This window comes from Ursus maritimus, unplaced genomic scaffold (genome assembly GCF_017311325.1).
Source record: "Ursus maritimus isolate PB19 unplaced genomic scaffold, ASM1731132v1 scaffold_3, whole genome shotgun sequence".
Classification (NCBI taxonomy): Eukaryota; Metazoa; Chordata; class Mammalia; order Carnivora; family Ursidae; genus Ursus; species Ursus maritimus.
The window spans coordinates 63,931,397-63,939,031 of NW_024425563.1; the positions used below are offsets into that span (position 1 = coordinate 63,931,397).

General features: G+C 36.6%; 1 non-coding gene across 1 annotated transcript; it reads right to left on the bottom strand.

Moving 5' to 3' along the window:
- Positions 1–341: 341 nt before the first annotated feature.
- On the bottom strand, positions 342–532 carry LOC121105960. The gene has a single exon (XR_005838697.1). It is a non-coding gene; the product is annotated as a U2 spliceosomal RNA (small nuclear RNA).
- Between the last annotated feature and the right edge of the window lie 7,103 nt (positions 533–7,635).

Genomic DNA, 7,635 nt, shown 5'->3' on the forward strand with positions numbered 1-7,635 from the left:
AAAGATAATGGCCATCCTCTGTGGGATGAATGAGGAAGAAAGATATTAAAGACAGGGAAATTTTAGATGTGTTGTCATAAGGATTAAGGCAAGGGCAGCTGGAATGAAATTCAGGGAATTTGCTCAGACACTCCAACCAAACAGATGGTATAGATATATTCAAATCAAAAGAAAGGTGCGCTGAGCAAAGAAACCTCACTAAAGTGCTTTGCTGATTTCCCTTTTTTGTTGTTGTTGTTGTTGTTCACTGCTGGGTGTCCCAGGTGTTGCCACCATTTCCCAAAGGAACCAATACAGCCCTTTCTGGAAGTGTCTTCCTCAAACTTGTGATTTTTAACCCAAGGTGATGCACCTTTCCTAGAAGTATCATGACACCAGGTTGATGCATAGAGTGTACACAGCAAGCTCCTATTCCATTTCCCTGCTCCAAATGTCCATTTAATATATTGTCCTACAATAGAGGACGTATCAGATATTAAACTGATAAGGACAAATACTATACTTGATCTTAGCCAAAACGCCGAGAAGCAATGGTGATTATTTTTTGGCTATTAATGATCACTGATACCTCTTTCAGAATAGTTAGAAAGTTGCTGACACCCATTTTGTGTTTATATTCTCTGAGCTTTCACTGCAAGACACCATTCTGAAAGCCTGATACATGGACAAGAGAAAGGCCAAGAAAACAAGGCACTGACTCCTCAGTAGCCCAGGTCTAAGTGGCATGACAGGAGGGAATGACTGGAGAGCAAGTCAGTGCCCTAATTAAAATAGTGTAGATACCATCCATAGATTAAAATGTCAAAAATGAAGAATAAAAATGTATCGCTTAAAATTGGGGATGTTGATTATTATTGCCCCTCTAAGGGACAATACGATACAAGAACAGAAGATCCTAATCTTCTCAGGACTTGATTGTGTTAACTTGCACTAATCTCAAGGATAATGTGTGATACTAAACCAAGTCCCAGCCTAGAAAAACTGCATTTATTTATTTATTTATTTACAGATGCATGTGTTGTATTTTTTTTTTCTCAAGTTCTAATTTAAATTCCAGCTAGTCTACATAGAGTGTGATATTAGTTTCAGGCACAGAATCTAGTGATTCATCACTTACATACAACACCCAGGGCTCATCACAAGTCCCCTCCTTATTACCCATCACCTGTTTAACCCATCCTCCACCCCCACCCCCGCCCAGCTCCCCTCCAGTAACTATCAGTTTGTTCTCAATAGTTAAGAGTCTGTTTCTTGGTTTGCCTCTCTTTTTTTCCTCCCTTATGTTCATTTGTTTTGCTTCTTAAATCCCACATATTAGAAAAACTGCATTTAGAGCAAAGTGTATAAATGCTTCCCAACAAGCAACTTAGGGGATAATCTGGCTTAATGTGGTATAGTAGGACTAGCTAGTCATTCACCAAAACACATTCTCCTTTTTTCCTGAGGACATAGCTAGACTACACTTTCTGGCCTCACGATGCATTCTACAACCGACTTCTGCCTAACTGAAAGTGATCACAAATGATGTTCTCCACTTACCAGCCTGAAAAGCATTCAGTTGAGCCTTCATATTCTCTCTTTTGTCTTCTGATGAAGTAGAGGAGCAGAGAACTCCAAGTCTCCAGGGAATGATGGGGACACATAAAGGAAGGACTGTGTGAGGCAGACATTTCCAACAACCTATACTGGAATGTGTTGGGAATGAGACTACTTTCACAAACTGTTACTGTGTTTAGCCACTGAGATTTTGGGGTTGTTTGGAACATCAATTAGCCTGCTCTGGCTGATATACATTAAGGCTTTAGAGTCAGACAAACTTAAGCCTTTGTTTCAGCTCTGTCACTTCACTAGCTTTGAAAACTTGACCAAGTTATTTAACCTCTTAGAGCTTCAGTTCCTTCATAAGTAAAACAGGGAAAATAGCGCTGCTGTGAGCATAAAATAAAATAAAATGTATGTAAATCTATTGGCACTGTCCCTGGCAACAGAAAGCATATAATAGAAGATAGCTATTATTATCATTGGTAGAGGGAAGACATCATTTGTATGCTCTTATTAGCCAGCATTTAAATGGTCTTGGAGAATGCAATAAGAAGGTAGACCTATCAGAAATGTTCCTCTCTAGTATTTTCTAGTGAAGGCAACTACAATTTTATCTTCATCTATTATAAAGAATTACTTCTGATTAAAAGAATATCTTGTTAATCTCAAGGAATGATAAGGAAACCTAAGATTTAGAGTTGAGATTCAAATTCCGGTATGAAATATCTACGTCTGGCCATGATTGAATGACTGGTATGGGAAATATTCTCATTCCAAACTATAAAACTGTAAAAAATATATGAGTCAATTCTTGTCAAGCACTGGACAACAAACTATACAGGGCTGTGATCCTTGACAGAAGATAAACATGTAGGGTGAGCTTCATGTTGACCCTGTATTTCTATGTAGGGCACTTTCTGAAGTACAGAAAGTGGTGATCTCTTTAGTCAGAGGAGACAAAGTTTGGAATTTAGGGTTGCTTAAGAGACTAGAATTTAAAGAGAAAGGTACTTGAGATGGGAAAGATGAAAGAAGTGGGGTCCCCAGAACTCTGCATGGAGGTGCCCTTCACAACCTTGGCCAAGCACTGGACTGCACTAGATGAAGTTTCAGGGTGAAACTCAGTGAGTCCATCCAGGGAACAGTTGCTGGGAAGTGATTTCTGAATGAAGATACCAGAGGTTATAAAGTACTGGGAGACTTTGGAGTCCCCACCAGTCAGGGTGGAATAAAGAGACTTCACTTAGTACTTTGGGCATTTACTTAAGACTCTACAAAGGCCACATGTTAGAGTAAGTACTATGCCCTAGAATAAGGGATATGCTCTAGAGAGGAAAAAACTGTAAAAGATCCTTTCTAACAACATCTAAAACATCTACAATAGGGTTTCTCATCCTCAGCACTACTGAAATATTGGATCAGATGGTTCTTTGTTGTGGGATGCTTTACTTGTGAACTACAGGATGTTTAGCAGCATTCCTAATCTCTACTCACTATATGTCATCATCAACCCCAAGTTGTGACAACCAAAAATATCTCTCTATATATATACATTGCCAAATGGGGGAAATTACTCTTGGTTGAGAACCACCATTCTACAAGATCTAAGTGATCACTAAGAATTAATTTTCAGCCAGAAAAACTCAAAATTCTGTAAAGAAAGCATCATAAAGTACATCATTAGTTTCTGATGTAGTGTTCCATGATTCATTGTTTGCTTATAACACCCACTGCTCCGTGCAATACATGCCCTCCTTAATACCCATCACCAGGATAACCCATCCCCTACATCAAAAACTAAAGATGTACTGTATGGTGACTAACATAACATAATAATAAAAAAAGAAAACATCATAGTCCATAAATTATGTCTCACCCACAATATCCAGTATACATTTTTTAAAACTGCTATACATGCAAATAAGAAAAAAAAGAAAAAGTATGACCTAAAGTGAATAAAAGTCAATAAAAATAGTCCACCAGAACGAAGTGGGTGCTGACATTATCAGAGAAGTACTCTTAAAGTACTATTATAAACATGTTCAAAGATTTAAAGGAAATGAGGAATAGAATGAGTGAATAGAGAATATCAATAGAGACATTAAAACTATAAGAACCAAATAGAAATTCAAGAACTGAAAAATAAAATATATGAAATAAAAAGCTCACTGGATGAGCTTAGGAGAAAACTGAACAATGGAAACAAAGGGATCAGTGAGCTTGAAGATGGGTCAATAGAAATCACCCTAACTGAAGAACAAAGATAAATATTAATTTTTAAAAATGAACAGCACCTTAGTGCCCTGTGTCAGTAAAAAGATGTTTAAGAGGCATACAATTAGAGTATCACAAGATTAGGAGAGAAAGAGATTGGGCATAAAAATATCTGAAGAAATAATAACCGAAATTTCCCCAAATTTGATGCACAGATCTGAAAAGCTGAGCAAACCAAAAACAGTATAAGTACAAAGAAGACGATACCTGGGCACATGACAGTAAAACAGTTGAACACCAAAAATAAAGACATATTTTTAAGAGCAGCCAAAGGGAAAAAAATTATCACACATAGGAGAACAATAATAGGGATTACACTGACTTCTCATTAGAAACAATGGTGGCCAGACAACAATGAAACAGCATCTTTAAATGCTAAAAAGGGGACTTCAGCTTCCAGCCAAAATAGAATAACAAAACAACCTAAAATAAGAAGGGAAATGAAATACATGAAACAATGGTTTTCAAAAAACTGGATATCAGTCAACAAAGGACAGTGATCCCTGAGAGACAGGAAATAAATAAGGTGAGGTTCATGATTGCCCCCATTTTCCTAGCTTGAGAGTTTCCAGACCACTAACAGGGAGGGAGAAACCAGGCAGAGCCCATAAGACTATCCGAGTTGATGAGATGGAGCTTAGAGCCCAGGAAAAATAAGGCACACAGTGTTTGGAGAAAGATTGGCACAAAGAGAACCTTGGAAGTCTCCAGAGAGTCTCCCTCAGGTATTGAGCACAATCGTTTGAGGAAACTAGCTGGTGCCACGGAATTAAAGGAATAGTACCCAGTGGCCTCACAGGACAAGGACCAGTGCCCATTATCACCAGCCAGACTGAAAAGCCACACCATTCGGGGAACATTGGATAAAGTACTCACAAAAGTTTTACATTAGACATGAGGAATAACTAATTATCCCTAGACTAAATGCTGTTCTGGTTACACATAATGAAATTATAAAAGCAAGACCCAAAATGTTCAAGCTGTTTCCAAGTAACTTAACGGCATCCTAGAACAAAGCACAAGAATATTTATTTTTTTTTTTTAATGATTTTTTTATTATATTATGTTAGTCACCATACAGTACATCCCCGGTTTCCGATGTAAGGCTCGATGATTCATTAGTTGTGTATAACACCCAGTGCACCATGCAATACGAAAGCACAAGAATATTTAAAAGAATATAAAAATATTCAGCACCAAACAAAAAAAAATTCACAGTGCCTGGCATCCAATCTAAATTTACCAGAAATACAAAGAAGCCAGAATACACAACCCATAAAGAGGAGGTAAATCTATCAATTGAAACTAACCCAGACTTAGATCAATGTTAGAATTAACAGATAAGGACACTAAAATAATTATTAAGACTGTATTCCATATGACCAAAATTTTAAGTAAAGACAAAAAAATATTTTTTTTTTAAAGGGAGATTCTCCAAAGCCAGAAATCTGCGGCAATCAAACTGGATAGGAAAACAGCCATGGCTAGGATGAAAAATACACTGGATAGGAATAACAAGAGATTAGATATTTCAGAAGAAATATAATAAACTTGAAGAAGTAACAACAGAAATTATAAAAAATGAAACCCAGAAAGAAAAAAAGAATTTACAAAAATGAACAAATCATCATTCAGTGAGCTGTGGGCCAAGTTTAAGTGGCCTAATATTTATGTAATTATAATCTCTGAAGGAAAGAAAGGGAAAGACCCAAAAATATGCTTGAAAAAAATGATGGCCATAATTTTTCTAAAACTGAGGAAAACCATCAATTCACAGATCCAAGAAGCTCAACAAATCCTAAGAACAAGAAATAGGAATTAAACTACCGAGATATATTAATCAAATTGGTCAAAACCAGTGATAAAGAGAAAATCTTAAGAGCAGCATGGGAGCAGAGGGTCAGGGTGGGAATAAGGAGAGCATGCTGCAATCAATCAATCAATCAATCAATCAGGATGAGAGCATATTTCTCATCCCAAACAAAGCAAGAAAGAAGACAATAGAGCAACACCTTTAAAACACTGAAAGAGAAAAACAATCTGCCAACCTAGAATTCTATACCTAGCAAAAATATTTTGCCAAAAATGAAGGCAAAATAAAGTCTTTCTGAGACATGCAAAAGCTGAAATAAATTATCACCAGAAGATGTGCCCTACAAGAAATGTCACAGGAAGTCCTTCAGGCCAAACAAAAAAAGATATGAAATAGAAATATGGATCTATACAAAGGAATGTAGATTACTAGAAAAGGTAGTTACATGGATAAATATATGTTTCTATTTTTATTTTTTAGATCAATTTAAAAGAGAATATACTATTTAAACAAAATTAATAGCAATATATTATAGGGCTTATAACATATATAAATAAAATGTATGACAAAGAGTCTAAAGGCTAGAAGGGGGAAATGGAAGTATAATTATTACATTATATGGGAAGTTGTCTAATATTGATTCTAAGTAGACTATAAAAAGTTAAGAATGAATATTTTTGTTCAGATCAATGCCTTTTAAAAAACGAGCTATAGTTCCAAAGCCAATATAGGGAATAAAATATAAAAATATTTGATTAACCCAATTTGCAATTGTACTTCTTACTCTCTATGTGACCTTATGTGAGTTATTTCAACTTCTCTCTCTTTTTTTTTTTTAGAGAGAGAGAGTGCGCGTTCACAGGCAGGGGTGTAGGAGCAGAGGGAGAGGGAGAGAGGGAATCTTAATCAGGCTCCATGCCCAGCATGGAGCCCAATGCAGGTCTTGATCTCACAACCCTGAAATCCTGACCTGAGCTGAAATCAAGAGTCAGACACTTAACCCAGTGAGCCACCCATGTGCCCCTATTTCAACTTCTCTTAACTTCCATTTCCTCTTCTCCCACTAAATGTATTTAATAATACTAATTTCATTAAATTGCAAAGACAAACTAGGCTTTAAGTTCACTGGGGAAAAGGAGAATATCTTCTTAATTTTTATATTGCCTGTACCAGGCATAATGTTTGATAGACGTATTTTTATATTTACTAACCTTTTTCTTACACCCTACAACTTGTAAAGTGACTTACTGCCTGGCATATAATGAGTAACAAATATTTTTAAGTGAATTCATTGCAAAGCACTCTACAAAATGATGAAATATAAAAAGACAATAAATGTATCAAATTAATTAAAATGTCATGTATTCCTATTTGCAGCAAGTCAAGGGAGAATTCCACATCTTTATGCCAAAAAAAGTCACATTAACAATATCTGAGGATGGGGGCACCTGGGTGGCGCAGTCATTAAGCATCTGCCTTCAGCTCAGGGCATGATCCCAGCGTTCCGGGATCGAGCCCCACATCAGGCTCCTCCACTAAGAGCCTGCTTCTTCCTCTCCCACTCCCCCTGCTTGTGTTCCCTCTCTCGCTGGCTGTCTCTCTCTGTCAAATAAATAAATAAAAAATCTTTAAAAAGAAAAAGAATATTTGAGGATGATACTCCATTTCTCTGCCTCAACAATATTGATATGAATATCAAAATCTACCTTACAAATGTCACCAAAAAAACGTTTATCCTCCAATGACTTAAAACTGTCACAGGTTAAGTCTTGATGACCTCAAACAATTGTTCTTCCCAAGCTAGGTGGTCTCTGAGGGCTCTGGTCTGCAGCAAGTCCACCAAAAGAAAGGAAAACATTAATAGCCTCCATGTCACAGTCACAGATGGCTGCCTGATTAACAGGTACTAGGGCCCTGAAATGTTTGGCTAAGAACCACTTTAATTTAATAGTTAAGTAGGGTCAAAGATAAAAAGCAAGAGTAACTTACTACTTCATATCTAAAAA